General features: G+C 44.3%; 1 protein-coding gene across 1 annotated transcript in view; it reads right to left on the bottom strand.

The window, feature by feature from the left end:
• The window catches only part of akap6 (A kinase (PRKA) anchor protein 6), a 158,122-nt gene extending 143,764 nt beyond the window's left edge, over nt 1–14,358 (bottom strand). Inside the window, exon 1 of the mRNA XM_020652723.2 lies at nt 14,053–14,358. The gene's annotated coding sequence lies outside the window, so the exon portion shown is untranslated. The remainder of the gene's footprint in view (nt 1–14,052) is intronic.
• Between the last annotated feature and the right edge of the window lie 2,684 nt (nt 14,359–17,042).

Raw genomic sequence — 17,042 nt, 5'->3', positions numbered from 1 at the left:
AGAAAGACCTGATCGTGAAGGCAATTATATAGGCATCCTGACTAAACTTACGCTAGAGCTTCATGTCAGAAAATGCCGACGTTTCTCACTATTCGGCATCCTGAAGACGCAAAAGTTATGTTTAAGTCTGTCTACTACCACAAATTCAGTGGCAGCTATTCAGTGCCAAAACGTTCAATCTGTTTATCCATTTCTGCAATGTAGTCAGTATGCAGGAGGCAGGTGCCAAACAGCGGCGGTTAGCTTATGCTAAGGTACGTTAGTTCGCAGTGTAGGTACTAGCAGTAAACGTACACACTACATCCTGCAGGGGGCGGAGCTTCAGGGGTTGATGAGCCCAGGAGGAGGAAGTGTTGGTGAATGTTGTGTTTACAAACTGCACAAACTACTGGCACAGCGTCCCTGAGTGGGTGGGTTTTGTCTGTGGTGTCATATTGTGACATTTCTAGTTGTAAGTTCTGACTCCGTTTCGGTTTATTTGCCAACAAGTCTGAAAACTTCTCGAGGAAACCCTGATCTTTCAGATTTCTCTAAAACACACACATACTATACGCAGACTTTTACTCCGCCCATACAGACCTTTAATCTCAGCTGATCCTCTTTTTTATCACCGTGCTACACAAATCATCTCGTCTAACATCGTCTGAGTACTCGCTGAGCTCATGATTCAGAGCTCCACGCCGGCTGTTCATGAATCAGCCGTCTGACGGGAGACGCTTTACACGAGACCTGACTCATCTGCCGTCCTTTGTGGGATTAAAGTCGAGATTAAAGCCGAACAGTAGAAAAGATTGTTATGTAACACGGCAGCTGTTTGATCAGCTGCAGACACAAAGGCAGAATGGAGGGATTCTTCCTCTTTTGATGAGGTGCTGCAGACTTTACAAATGTTTCTAAAATGGACCTAAGATGAAGTTTCCCTGCACTGGGACGTTCCCACCTGAAGATTCTTTTCAACATTACGTCCATAAAACGGGACAGAACAAATATAGATCGAAAATGTTCCCATTTACCGTCTTTGTTTTTGACTATTTTTAAAACTTTGTGTTGCTCTCTTGCTGAATAATAAAAATCTGCACTTCTTCAAAGAGAGAAAGAGAGAGCAGCTCATCGTCCTCAGGTGATGCTGCCAGCCTCTCTGGCCCCGCCCACTGCACATGGCACACCCGCACAAGAGGCTGCAGGCTGAACTGAGCTCTCAGACGACCCGATGTTATAAATCATTTAACAAAGCGCTATGCGTGTTACAGTCAGAGTCTGTGTGTGTGTGTGTGTGTGTGTGTGTGTGTGTGTGTGTGTGTTACAGTGAGAGTGTGTGTGTGCGTGCGTGTGTGTGTCGCTGTGACTAAAATAAACGGTGGATGAGGTCGATGAAGAGAAAGAGAATACAGCGATGAGACAGACTGCAGTCACACAGGACTATCAGTTGTGTGTGTGTGTGTGTGTGTGTGTGTGTGTGTGTGTGTGTGTGTGTGTGTGTGTGTGTGTGTGTGTGTGTGTGTGTGTGTGTGTGTGTGTGTGTGTGCGTGTGTGTGTGTGCGTGTGCGTGTGTCAGGGGTCCCAGGTCCCAGGGGCCTCCCTGCCCAGCCCCAGTATAAATAATATATCAGAGCAGAGGAGGATGTGTTGGAGGTTCTTCTTCTCCTGGTTGTTAATCTTTCCCTCTCTCTCTCTGAGCCTCGTGTTTCTGAAGGTGACGGAGTTCACGAGCAGCAAAAAATAAAGTCTTCCTCACATACTGTAGCTGTAGCAGCAGCATGAGTGACCTGAGAGCTATGGAATCTGATTTGAAGGAGATCTTTCTTCTCTTTTGTCATCGAGATGATGCGATAAAACGTTAAAGCTACAAGCAGTTCAAGGAAAGTACAAGGTCATAACGTCCCCTGTGGTGAGGGGAAGATACAAAACCTTTTTATTACAACAAAAATCCACATCAGAGAAGAAACTGAGTCACCTGAGTTACCTGTGATTACAACAACAAGCTTTTTAGCGGACTTTTCCAGATTGTTTTCGACCTCCCAGGCTGAATTCATACTGCCCTTACATTTTTATACACAAGGGGAGGAGCCGGCCGTCCCGTCCATGTAAACACAGCTCTGACAACAACACAGCCAGCAGGACTCGAGCTTCTCACTCATTGTAGAGAGTCATGACTCAGAGACACATTTACACAGGATAGACTTGATGTCTGATATATTCATGTGGAACATGTCACACAGTAGTGGACGTCTTTAGTGCACATCTCAAGACTAAAGGGCAGCTTTGGGGGTATGCCTGAGCTTCCTCTTTACAGCCTGTTTTACAGCTGGCGACTGAAGAAATCGACTGGAGCAAACGCAAAACTATTTGGACACATCAGTCATTTACAACGATGATCATGTAAAAAAAGGGCTCAGGTTAGAAAAAAAAAACACAAGGAAGCTTTAAGATGCATTCATTACCTGAACAATAATAATCTGTAACAGGGCTCGTGTTAATCATAGCTGACACACACACACACACACACACACACACACACACACACACACACACACACACACACACACACACACACACACACACACACACACACACACACACCCACACACACACACACACACACATACAGTCTGCACCAACTTCATAAACACACCTTTACTTTACATCCACTGCTCTGCATCACGTTACATTATCGACCTTCACTTTCCAGTCTGGACTCCCACTGGGACCCGACCATTAGAGCGCAGAGGCCATGTTGAGTAATTATAATTATGGGATATGTTACAGCTCAGTGTTTCCTTACAGGCCGCTGATGTAATCAGACTGATCAGAAGTGATCTGTGAGGGCCGCTGATGATGGCCAAGTGGTTAGGTTAGGTGGAGGCTGTAGAGCTACAAGCGGGCGACCAGGGTTCAAGTCCGACCTGTAGCTCCTTTCACATGTCATTCCCCGCTCCCTCTCCTGATTTCTGACTCTATCCACTGTCCGATCCAAATAAAGGCACAAAATCCCCGAAAATAAATCTTCCAAAAAAAGAATTGATCTTAAAATATCTGAGATCTGAAATGTTCTGCAGAAAGTGTGCAGCTTCTTCTAAGGATAATAAATCTATTCCTGCAGGCCGAGAGAGAGAGAGAAAGGCCGGTCAAACCAAAAGGAGCAATGCAGCTGTGTAACAACACTCGACTTCATAACAGCCATCTTACTAAGGAGTCAAACTCCCATTTGATTGCTTCAATCAGAATCTGGTCAGTGATGCAGAAGGTCCTGCAGAGACACCATAAAGGTCCTGCAGAGACACTGGGAGGTCCTGCAGAGACACCCAGGACTATGGCAGGACTACACAAGAATATTTGAGCTACTCATTCTGAGCGTGACCTCACAGTAACATGGCCGCCCTAAGAAGATGGTCCATCACTAAAATGGCACGCTAAATCCTGGGGGGACTTTCTTGTGAATGGATCATGTGTCATTGAGGAGTTTCATGAGAATCTAAAGGGAATATTTAACACCTTTAAACTGTTGTTCATCTAACTGCAGAAACATAGAACTCGTTCTGTGTCACATGTGCAAGAATCATTTTTAAAAACCACAGGAAGCCATGCATAGGAGCAAACTGGTCAGATTAAGATTTTAAAGTCATTATGGAGAAAAGCAACCAGCCAAACACACACACACACTGCTGCTGCTGCTGGAGTCAGCACTACAGCATCTCAGTGTCTGCTGCCGCCCGGCCTGCTGCAATTCATCAGATACCCGGTCGATTTCTGTGTGTGTATTTCTGAGTGTGAATGTGTGTGTGGCGGTGTGTTCAATAATTGAGTTTCCACAGATAAAGGCCTCCCTGACTCTGTGTCACAGAAAGCGGCCGACAGAAACAACTTGGATGCAATCGTGTTTCTGGTGGTAAAAAAAAATGATGAATGTACACATCAGCACACACAGTACATATGAGACAACCTTCAGGTCTCTTTGTCTTTAAATGTGATGAAGTGCAAAGAAACAAAGACAACTAACTCATCCAGTACAGTTTCAGAGGTCCAAAATTACAACACAGATCTTTGAGTTTAAAGTTCAGGGAGCGGTCAAAGCAAACGACGGACGACCATCCAGAGGGTGAGAGTTTGATTCCTCTATGACACTGACAGTCACTCCTGACTTTCAGGAAATTGGCTTTTTAAAAACATGAGCTGAATACCATTTCATAAATGATGACTGTGCATAATGCCGAGGTCAGACCACACCATCTTCTTGTCTGTTACCATGGTCACTGTGTCACAAAGCCATACATTTGTGCCGTGACTTGACCGACAGACATGAGAATCATCACCACAGACCTGAAGATGTTTGAAGGAAAAGGGGCGGGGCTAGTCGACACCTTGAGAGGATAAAAAATATGTTGTTGCCAGAGCTCGACAAAGGGTTTCCTTCCTCTGCCTCATAGTTCCATCTCGCAGCACCAACTTCATCACTCTTCTCTCGCATCTCCATTTTGTTTGTTTACGCTCGAGACTTTTGCACGTGTAGAGCGCTCTGTGCTCTCATTGGTCAACAGCGCTGACATGGTGGAAGCCAGAACAATATCAGACAGAGGCGTCCCAAATGTGGCCTTGATTTTCGTTAACTGGTACACACAACAACAGATAAAACCATTGATTTTCGGGGGCCGACGGGGCGGGATCGTGCTAAAATCGTGCTAATGGCGTGCAGGCTGACCTCGGCATTCCTTACATTGATGTACTTCCTTGTTTTTTATAACCCATGAATCATAACCGAACTGTGAGGGTTTCACAAAAATTACAATTTCTTATTTAGATTTTTTCAACATACAGTGTCATTTTGAAAGTCTAACTGGGCATTTCTTTTTTGAAGCTCTAAACTAACCTCATGTCTATTATTTCTAACTCGTCCACACAGCCTCGTGCGATGGAGCGGGACAACGAAGCGTGCGTGGGGATGATGCTGCACAACGAGTTGAGAGTGAAAATATGAAAATGTGATCAAACACGCAGCTCAGACTCAGACTTTATATTTCTCAGAGACACTCCTAGGATGCTCCTCTGACTTCAAGGCGAGATTTTACTAGTCACAGTCACATTTTGCCTTTCAAAAACCAAAATAAGAAAAGGGGAGAAGTTTGCATTCACCAGCATGCTAATACACGTTTCACCATTACAGGATAGATTTCATTCAGTTTATGTTTCCATGCTGCTGTCGGGTTTGTATGTCGGGTTCAGCGGATGCTGTCGTTGTCCATTTTGTTTTCAGCCACCGGCAGAAACAGAAACCAGAGCTGAGGAGAGAGAGAGAGAGAGAGAGAGAGAGAGAGAGAGAGTTCACGGCCACACCCCGAGGTCTGAGCAGATGTTATCCATACAGAAACACGAGAGGAAGAGGGGAAGAGAGGATGAGGAGAGGAGAGGATGAGGAGAGGAGAGGAGAGGAGAGGAGAGGATGAGGAGAGGAGAGGAGAGGAGAGGAGAGGAGAGGAGAGGAGAGGAGAGGAGAGGAGAGGAGAGGAGAAGAGAGAAGACAGAGAGGATCACGAGAGTTATGGAGGAAAAGAAGGAAGACAAAAAAAGAGGAGGTGATGAGACTGAAATAGAGGACTGGGAGGGGCGGAGAAAAGGAAGATTTGCAGCGAGAGAGCAGGAGGTTAGGACACCAAGAGGAGACGGAGGGTACATGTAGAGGACAGTCAGAGGAGACCGGAGGAAAAGTGAAGGAGAGACATTTATAAAAGGGAGTAAAAGAAAAGAGGAGAAACAGAACAGGAAGGAGGGGCTGGAATCAACTCTGTCTCTTTGTTTAACTTTAAGCAAATATTAATCACATGGAGCAATTTAATGTTCTCTCTTTTTTAAAGGATTTTAGGGGGGGGGGGGCTTAATGTGACTTTAGAGACAGGACAGTGGATAGAGTTGGTTATCTTAGTGAGAGAGAGAGAGAGTGGGGAGTGATACGTTGGGAGAGCCACAGGTCATAATCAAACCAGGCTGCTCGCTTTGAGGACTGTGGGGTGTGTGAACTGACCACTCTGCCAAACGCACCCCAACTGAATCAACTGAACGGTCACAATGTAAGATGAAGTGTCCTCGGACAACTTCTTTCATCTAACACCAGTAAGCGCTCTGACATGAACGACATTATCGGAGCAGGCCGTTATTTGTCAAACGTAACCTGTCACCAGACTCTTAAACACATAAAAATTCACATAAAAATGAAGTTAAAGCACCTGTACCTGATTGTACCTGTATTGTATTCGTCATATTGTGGGATCATGTGTGAAGGTTATTAACATGTGTGTACCTCTGTGACCTGAGGAAATCTGAGACCTCAGTCTTTGTCATCACAGAGTCAGTGAGCAGAAAGGGCGCTTTAAGAAGTTTATTCAAACTGCAGAATTAAATGAAGGATGTGTGACTTTTTGATCCAGTAGATGTCGCTCTTGAGCTCCAACATGAAACCAAAACAAACTGCTGTTTGGCCACGCCTCCTCCATACTGAAGCCTCCACTCTCCTCCAGAGACACACCTCCAACCCCTCTCCACTTGCACAAAGGGGTTATCAATTAGAACGCACCATAATTAAGCACCATTAAGTCCAAGCTACGGTCAAAATCGTCCTTTGCTCGAGCTGCAATCCCCTGTGTCCTGCATTGTTGTGTTAGCATGCTAATGTTAGTGCTCTTTAGTTAGCTTGTAGCTTCACATTGCATGTAAACTAACACATAATGGCCGTGATCTAAAAACACTTACTTGACATTCAAATAATCAGAGAGTATGTTCTTCTTCTTCTCTCTAGTTCTTGACTAAAACAGCTTTTATACACAAGGGGAGGAGCCGGCCGTCCCGTCCATGTAAACACGACTCTGACAACAACACAGCCAGCGGGACTCGAGCTTCTCACTCATTGTAGACAGTCATGACTCAGAGACACATTTACACAGGATAGACTGGATCTCAGATTTATTTATTTGGAACATGTTGCACATTCTTACAACATGTTTTTCTGAAGAGAAAAAGTGTGTCATGAACGTAAATGCAACAAGCCACCATCCCCCATATATGCCAGTGGAAGAGAGGAGTGCGTGTTTGTCTCTATTTGCACACACACACACACACACACACACACACACTCTGCGGACAATTTGCTCAATTTAAACATGGGGGATGGTGGTGGGGGATCAGCTGAGTCCTTTTGTGTGTGTTTGAATGAGGGGGTCCCTCTGAGTGCTTCATTAACATTTCACACAGCGTTTGAATGAAGGAATAATACAACAAGATGTATCACATGTTGCCAAGTTTGTCTCCTTGATCATTTCATCCTCTCATTTTTGACATCTTCAAAAAGTTAAGGAAAAAAGTTTCTGAAGTTTGACAAAATATCTAGATCACTTCAGGAGGACTGCTCCAGAAATCCTCCTGATCACACATGCACCTCACAGCAGGAGACTATCCCTGTCAGACAGGAGGGGGGGGGGGGGGGGGGGGCTCCTGAGGTAAGAGGTGATGTAAAAAACAACGAGGAAGTAGCAGACGAAGCAAAAGAGTGCTCTATACGACGCTATAATGAGAATATTTGTCTTTATATCAATGCTACGTGTAGTTTAACAGAATCACAATCTGAACTAAAGAGTGGAGAAGTTCCCCTGGATATTAAAAAAGCAGATTCTCAGGGGGTGCTTGTGGTGTAGAGGTTAGTGCGTGCATCCCATGTATGGAGGCTATGGTCCTCCAAGTGACTACTTGGGTTCAAATCTGACCTGTTGCCTCTTTCCCTTCATGTCATCCACGCATCTCTCTCTCTCTCTCTCTCTCCCTGATGTCTGACTCTATCCACCATCCTGTCTCTAAATAAAAACACAAAAAGCCCCAAAAAATAAACATGAAATCAATAATCTGAGAAATTACAACATCTTTGAAAAACAGTCCTCAGGGGAAAGACTGCAGGGATGGTTTTTGGGATGTTATGACTCCTCAATCTTTTTGTCTGTCGGTGAAAACATGACGGGGAAAAGTTCAACTCGTTTCATTTTTAGTTGCCATGTTTCATGTCACATGATGATGTGACATGAAACATGGCAACTGGTCTCCTGTTTTCACTCAGACAGAGAGGTTATGTTTCTTCCAGGTGAGGTTTTCTTCTCAAACTATTATATATTTTCCATCCTAACCCTAACCACAGGAGTTGGTGTGTTCAGTCGGATTATTAACATAGACAAACATTTATTGTTTTTATTTCTGCCAGACCAATAAGAATGCATCATTTCTGATATGCTGAGTCAGCAGACGAATGAAACATTTTTCTGACCTGTAAAATCAGTAAACAGTGTCTGTGTTTGGAGCTAAAGTTCTAAGGTCAACATGCTTAAGTGCGATGGCTGTGTTGTTCTCTGACTTCCTGCTGTATCATGCTAACACCTCAGAGGATCGTTATCCTGCGGGAGATGGATAAAGGGCGTCGGCTCTGCTGCTCTGCAGATCAGATCGTCATCATTTAGACCCCAAATGAAGTCAACACCGGGCCCGGGGTTTAAAAATACACAAACTGCCCTTTAAGCATCAGTAAATCAGTCTGACAGCTGAACAACCTACCGGCTTAGAAAACACAGAACAGTCCAACTCTGAGAAGCAGATATTCTGAAGACCACTGACTCTAAGTCATCCTCATTATGTTTATCAAAGTTTTAAACCGACCTGACCTCAACAGACTACGGCTAATTACAGACGAACCCGAGGGAGTCTGTCCACGCGCACCAGGGGAACAAGCACAAGCCTCACTTATTAACCGTCTCTAATATGTGACCGTGTTGATGTAAGACAGCTGCAGGGCGGACACGAGGGAAAACACGCCGCAGGTGACCGATTCAGATTAGAGGTCGATGCATGGACGGAGGATTTAGAGTCAATCAGCAGGAAGTCATGTCTACAATATCATTAAACACAGAGAGAATCTATGACAGAGAAATACAAACTTTACAGAAAACCACATCGGTCTTGTTACAGCTCACCTTAAGGCGGTCCTTTGGGGGCTCACAACAAACCCACAACTTGACCCAACAGAGTCCATAAGACACCTGAAAGTCAGAACTAAGGGTAGAGCTTGATTATGAAACTTAAGCCCTGTTTCCACCAAGCGGTTGGGTTCATCTCGGTCAGTCTGGTACCCATTTAATTGTCTCCACCTTCAAAAGTTGAGAATGGTACCAAAATAAGGGATCAGTACCGTCCTCCTTTTTAGGTACCCTAAAGGATCCCTTTGTTTACTGCGTCTCTGTTCTTCTTGGACGTTTAACTTAGTTAATAGCTGGCTCTGATGTCACACTATTACATAGCTGACGCGGCTATCTCCATCTGGCTTCCACAAATAAGTGTACGGTTGGCTGTGGAAACACAAGCAAGTTCAGGTTTGGTGGAAACAGGGCTAAAGATTCAGTCAGAAACGTATTTAACTAAAACACAACAATCGCTGACTGAGAGGCACGTCCCAAACGCCCCTCCTCCTGAACCCAGCTCTGAGGCCAGGGCTGTATCCGAACTGCCAAGTACCTACTCAATCTGTCAGTAGGCAGTAGTCAGTACGTACTATCCATGCTGTATACTGTTTAGTACCTACTATTCAGTAGGCGCACACAGTTGGCAGATATTTGTTCCTACTTCTTCTGATTCAATCAGTATGGAAGTGACGTAATTTACGTTACCCGAACCGGCCGCATTCACCCTTTTTTTTTTCTTTGTTTGTTTAGCTTTATTCAAGAAGAGTAATGCGCATATACAGTCTGGTAAACAAAACAATATCACAATGTAAATCAAGTAAAAGACAGATTAAATAACTAAATAACATACAGTACATAAAGGAAAGAACAAATGAAAGACAGTAATATACAGAATATAAAGTCAAATAAACAAATAATCATTATTTAAATAGAGGGGGAAAGGTTTTATAATAATGCAGACATTTGTTATATTTTCTGTTGTTAATTTAAAGTAGTGATTTCAGTCGGGATTTTAACTCTAGATTAAAAATTGATTCAATTAATCCACGCTCGTTTGTTTTGATTTGGAGGCGGACGTGACGTGATGATTTACGTTTAATTTCGCACAGCATTGTGGGTGGTAAAATACAATTCATTTCCTGAAAGCACGCATCCGATCCATACTGCATAAAACCCAGAAGTTAGTATCCATTCTGAAATGTTCAGTATACTGAGGTGGACCCAAAAAATGCATACTGAATGACCACGAAAGTTCAGTATACTGAAACTCCATACTGAATAGTACGTACTGCCTACTGAACTGTGACAATTCAGAAAGGGCCCAGGTGTGCCTCACTGAGTCATCAGTAGCTTCACCTGACTACAGAAGGGGAGAAGGGACAAAAAGCACAGGGTACTGCCAAAATTGCAAAGTGCCGCCACACTCTGAAAGTAAGACGGTCCCTTCTTTCTGTGCTGTATCCTGTTAGGACCTCCTCCTCAGTAGGCTGATATCTGTTCCTACTTCGTCTGATTCATTCAGTGGTGAAGTGCCGTCATTAGCCCGCCTCATGTTATTGACACTTCAACTCAGACATAATCTGCACGATGGCTCAGTAAATAATAGAAAACTTCACATAGCATTTCGCACAGCATTGTGGGAACTCATTTCCTGAAAGGGCGCATCCGAACCATCCTGCACAAAACCTGGAAGTTAATATCTGTACTGAAATGTTCAGTCTACTGAGGTGGACCCGAAAAATGCCCACTGAAAAACCACAAGGGTTCAGTCTACTGAAGAGTCTGCACGCCATACTGAACTGTGGCTTTTCAGGAAGGACCTCAGACCTGAATGTTCTGCAAAGACTGCCGAGCATTGTGTGATAAACGGAGCAGTGATATCAAACAGAAGAGGACAGATGAGTGTTGTCTCATTCTACACAGAAATGTGGGGTCTGTACTCTGGGGGGCAGGCTTAATGCTGCATTCAGGTGCTCCTCAGATGGTCCCAGTGTCCGAGTTCTGAAGTCGTTCTTCCGACTTCAGTGTGTTCATGTGATTTCTGTTTGTAATGTCAGAATGTTGCTACAACAACAACAAACAGTGTGAACGCTACAAAGAAGAAGACGTGTGAATGTCTCCGTTATGAGTTACAGTTCAGCAAAAAGTTGATGTGCAATTTGTGAATTAATAAAAAGTATCTTCACATATTTTGCCCCCCTGTGATGACGAGTCTGACGTCATGTAAACAACAATTCGGAAACATTTTTCCATCTACACGTGCAGAGTTTGTCTTCTTTGTGGTTAAGTCTGGAGTATAGATTTAACAATGTATGCAGCATCACTATCACTACATACATTGTCCTGTTGTTGTTGCAGTCTGTTTCCTGTCAGATTTTCTCTCTTGTACGTTCCTTATTTTCTCTTTTAAAGGGGACATATTATGAAGAATCCACTTCTACAGTGTTTTTGAACATATATTTGGGTAACCTGAGTGTCTACTGACCCACAAAATGTGAAATAAACCCATCCAGTCCTTTGTTTGTGGTCTGCATAAGTCTTACAACACAGAGAAAAATGCTCCGTTTCAAATGTGCTCTCCTTGTGATGTCACAGTGGGCTTATGGTTAAAAAAAAAAAAAAAAAACCTCCCCTCCCTGATATCTCCACCCATGGACTACACCCCCAGCCTAGAACAAAACTTTTGAGCAGATCCACCATTTTTATTCACGCTAGCTAAGGAGTGATGTTTACCGGGAAAACTCAGGGGGGGCTCATTACATTTAAAGAGACACACACACCAAAACGGAGCGTTCTGAGAGAGCTGGTTTATACAGGGTCACAAACCTCCTCTGGTGCTTGATTCATGATTTCATATTTTGACCAAAGCACAGCACAGATGTTTCATTTAGACCACAGGGGACTGTTTGAAAAGGTGAAGAAGGTGGCTCATATGTCCTCTTTAACAAATTTCAAAAGTAAACAAAATCCAAAAGATGGGCAAAGGACAAACACTGAATATCTATCCCTGCTTCTTAGAAGACGCTCTGTAAACGGCAATGTGGACAGCAGAGAAAGCACATCTGTAATGATGAAAAGCGTGCTCCCACTTCCTCTCTTCCTCCCTGACATGCTTGCGTCTCTGCAGCCCCTCCGCCCCGGTTACAGATCATTACATCGTATCCTGTAGCGAGGACGACACAGACAGTGAGCTGTTCTGTATCGAGCACTCCCAACTTCCTGCTATTTATAATTAATGCTACATTACTGTTTGTCGTCCACATAATTCCTTTCAGAGCCTCCTACCTTTACCTTCTCTCTGTCACGTCTGGTCCTTGTAATGCTCATTCTGGTTGCTTTAGTTTAGCGCCCTGAGAGAGTTTGTTTTCGTTCCTGTGAGACAAGAGTACAGAGAGGATCCCTGCAGAGATAGATGTTTGGATTTCAGGTTTGATGTCATTGGTCCTTTAAAGTCACCAGAATCCTTTGAGAAATCTGCTGCTTTGAATTTGCAGAACAAGGTAGAGGTCACTGTGAATGTTCTGCTCTTTTACCTGTTCCCACATCCACTCACCTCGACTTCTTGCAGACCTTTACAGGAGGCTGCATAAAAAAGTCCTTTCACACCTGCACAAGACCTCACCCAGAGTTTCTCCTCCAGCCTCCTCGTATTTATTCTGCAGAAAGTCAGAGTGAGCTGATGTGAGAACACAGCAGGATATAATCAGGAGAATTCACCTGGAGCGAGTGGGAGGGGGGTGGTGACGTTTTACATCACGTCTTGCCTCAGGAGCTCTGCATGTACGAACACAAATGGACACATTTCCCTCCCAGACTTTTTCCTGCCAGCCCTGAGGTAAAATATCCACAGGAAGTTGGAGTGAGGCGACGTGAACGCAGCAGGAAACATCCAGGAAAATTCACCACTACCATGCGGTCGAAGAGACGACGTACGTATGTACAGAGTCATTAGACGATGCTGGTTTGTTCTTCCCCACCTGTTCATCGACAGTGTGGATGAGTTCAATAACATCTAGCATTGCTAAAAAGGCAAAAAAAAACTCTCAGTACAGTACAGGGCAGGACTTGGTTCATCCTCCATCTTGGATGTGTTGTAAACATCACACGGTGATTTGCACGGCGTCCTTTTTGAAACCACGTCCTGCTTCCTGAAACCTACCATCCAGGAACAGGAAAACGTCATGCTGCGAGGGATGTGTGGGAAAACATCACGGAGCAGACGGTCCTGAAATGTTCTGGAAAATGAGAGGCTAAAAAGAGAATGCTAGCAGCTGGTATAGCATGGAGTCCAATTTGATCAGACAAACAGGGAGCGTCTGTTTACATCAGTCCGCACATGCTCAGTTTACATGACTGATGCGATGTGTGTCAGACCGGTAAAGATGCTGATCATGTTGTCAGGATTGTGACATCATTTTAAATGATATTATAGAAGTGTACACAAAGCCTTTAGCCCTCACATCCCCTCCCATGTCAGACTAAACAACGTTTCCCAAGAACATCACAAAGTTCAACTTTAATCTTTCAAAATCTGAAACCTGAGCAGTGCAGAAATGTTTGCCGACACGTCAAAAAGCAGAGTCCCCCCCCAGAAGCAGGAACAACAAAATGTTTTGAACCTCGTGAACGACACTCAAAGCGGCCCAGTGAACCAGTAAAGTGCACCAGTGTGAAGCAGAGCAGCAGACTGGGATCAGGGAGGAGAGGTGTTGGCCTCTTTCTGTATGCAGCAGGCACAGCGAGCTCTTCTGCAGAGCAGGCCTCCATAACAAAAGCACAGAGAGAGAGAGAGAGAGAGAGAGAGAGAGAGAGAGAGAGGGGAGATGGGGAGAACGAGAGAGAAAGATGGTCTGTGGGTCTTTTCTCCCCTCTTCCTTGCATCATACTGCAGGCGTTAGCATCAGACAGCTCATTAAATCAGCATTCCATAAAGGATTAGGCTATCGCACACACCCTTCACACACACCCTTCACACACACCCTTCACCCTACACTCACACAAACACACACACACTTTCCCGTCCATATATACAAAACAGGAGGGAGGTCACGCAGAGCAGCAGAGCAGTACGTACCACATCTCTCTTCTTCTTCTTCTCCTCCTCCTTTAGTCCATGTCTGCTTCTTCTCTTAAGTGTCGGACGGTGGAGGATGCAGAGAGAGCGAGAGAGGGAGAGTGAGGGAGGTGCCGTTGATGTTGTGGCAATCCCACTGCAGAGAGAGAGAGAGAGAGAGCGAGAGAGAGAGAGAGAGAGAGAGAGAGAGGGTGCTAACAGACAGGAGGCTAATGCTAAACTAGCCACTAGCTCGGTGAGGGATGGTGGGATGGTCGGATGGGAGGGATGACGGTGATGATGCGGCACCTTTCAGTGTGGAAACAGAGGAAGAGAGAGAGAGAGAGTGAGAGGGAGAGGGGTGCCCTGTTACCTTGGAAACTGAGATGATGTGATGGAGAAGGTGGAGCTGTGCTCTGATTGGCTGACTGGGTGTGGTGCTCCCCGTCCTGAGAGAGGGAGAGGGAGGAGGAGGAGGAGGAGGGGGATGACAGAGCAAAGGCTGGGATGTGAGAAGCAGCTGCTCCGTCTTTTTCTGCACCGGAGGAGAAAACGCTGCACAGGGACGACAGGAAGCCATCGCCGCCCCCAGCTGGTGAGTCCTGGAAGTGCAGAAGAAGAACACAACCTGCAGGACAGCAAAGACAGAACGAGGGGACTGTGTTCATTTAACTAAATATCATTTTTACGTTTCATTATTGAGCCACACATTCATTTATATGCATTATAAATGATTAGAAGCCTGACCCTTAGATCTGATGGGACCCTGACAATACGAGTCTGTCGTCAAACTTCAGTCAGGATTCAAGTTGATTATATTTGAAACCTTTCGTTGTATTCTGAGAGTAGTGAAACTGCAAACAGAAAATAACATCCCAAACAGAAAGTGTCGTGAACGTGTTTCATCTGAGAAGGTTAAGATTGTAGCAATGTTTAAACAATGCAACAAGTACAAGAAGAAGCAGGCAACCTCAGCAACTGGACCTGTATTTATTTCAAACTGAGACAGATTCAGCTCCATCTAGTGGACAGATTCAGAAACTGTTTTTACCATCCTAGTGTCACAGGCTCAGTGAGCTGGGCGAACAGGGAGACCTAACAGCTTAAAAGTCACAATAAATATCAGATCATTTATTGAAAACTAAGGCAAAACATCCTGATAGAAGGATCTGCAGTCTGTAAATCAGCGGTGACTGAAAGGGTGAATGTGTGTGTGATGTTTTGGAGGAAAAAATAAACCTTATTAGTGACTTTAGTCCTAACGGTTCAGCATTTGATTTTCATCGGGGGATTTCTGGCATTTTAGGCTAACTTTACAGGATTCGTGTCTCCTGACTTCCTGGTTTGTCACGGGAGGAGGTGACTGACCATGTGCAGTATGGGTGTCACATGTTTCTCATTGGACGTTAAAATCTGTTGAACCCTCCCCAGTCTCCCCTCACTACTACTAAATAATTCTACCTGAGTACACAACCTCGGAGCAGATTGTATGAAGTTTCACAGCCATGTTTGTTCAGCTACTTCCAGAATTAAGCTAACAAACTTCTTTAACAGAAATGCTAACTGATCTTAGCATTTTAATAAACCTCCTTAGAGTCTTGTGATACCTATCAGAGTCTGTCTTAAACCAGCCACTCCTAATGACAAGCTAACAGGCTAACTACACTTAGCATTGTGATGCTAACACAGCTTTATTATGGGTAAACATTTAACAACAGATCCATTCAGACAAACTTACTGGAGCAGTAGCAGCATGGTGACTGAATAAACCACGCCCACAGATGACATCACATACTTTAAGCCCCTCCTCCCTGGGGGGCATTTTTATTTTGCCCAACCTCCTGTTCAGGTAATATATCTTATTTGTCCTGGGTAAGAGAAACTGGATTGTATCTGTTCCAGATTTTAAAGGTTAACATTTTCAGGTAACCCGTGATTTAGAGACATATTTAAAGTGTTTAATTTTTCTGTGTACCAAGAGACGAGGTGAAGAAGTTTATTTTTACATTCATTAAGGAAACATGATATGTTGAAGTGCTGGCTTCTCTGACAACAATGCAGCAGCCAGTATGTCCTCCTTCTAACTTTAGATTCTGGTCCTGAATGCTCTGGATTTGTTTGGACCAGAGAAGGTAGGCGGTTTTAAGACACCTCCACACGGCCGTTTTGGACGCCCCTCGGTTTGCCAGATATGAGAGCAGTTATCAGGTCAAACCAACAGGTGTTGCAGCGATGGAAGCGGGCAAGAGAAGTGGTTCAGATAGAAGTGATTGTACCCGACCTAAAAAGCCTCTGCATGTTTCTAATAAGCTCCACGAGCAGAAACGTGCTCAAACTAGGATCAATATTGGAGATGTTTTTGAAAAATGGAGAGAGGTTAGAACACAGAAAGGTTTACAGACCGATGAAGAGCTGAATAAACACTGAAGCTTCAGTGTCCACCACATGGTGACCTGCATGAGCATCGACTCTAGAGAGGAGGGGAGAGACAGCTCTCTACTATGTGATGAATTTGGACTGCAGTACCCATTTTAAACACTAGGGGTCAGAGTTACACTGTTCCTCATTGTCTTTGCAGATTCAGATTTATAATATATTATGATCGATATTTATAAAAGCAGGTGTCACTTCCTCGTCGTGGGGGGAGACAGGGAGAAAGAGAAACAGAGAGAGGATGCTCTCCATGAAGCCACGCTCCTCTTTCCTTTTGTTTGACCTCCACACACAACACCTCACTCTACTTTAACCGACTTCCACATCTCTTAATGTTCGTTAAACAGATTAATTTACTTTATTGTAAATACATGTTTTTGCACGTTACTCCTTGTCTCCGCCTGTCATTTGTCACCGGTTCTGAGCCGGTCAGGTCACTATAATGTTAGGATAACTAAAAGATCTCAGCTCCTCTTACTTTTTATTATTGCAACTGAAGGAATGATGCGTTCAGGTGTGATGTTTGGAGAGCTACACGATACATTTACAGAAAGATTTGAAGATGTTGATCTATTTTA

Source organism: Labrus bergylta, chromosome 18, assembly GCF_963930695.1.
Source record: "Labrus bergylta chromosome 18, fLabBer1.1, whole genome shotgun sequence".
Lineage (NCBI taxonomy): Eukaryota > Metazoa > Chordata > Actinopteri > Labriformes > Labridae > Labrus > Labrus bergylta.
This window is presented reverse-complemented; position numbering and strand designations above follow the sequence as displayed.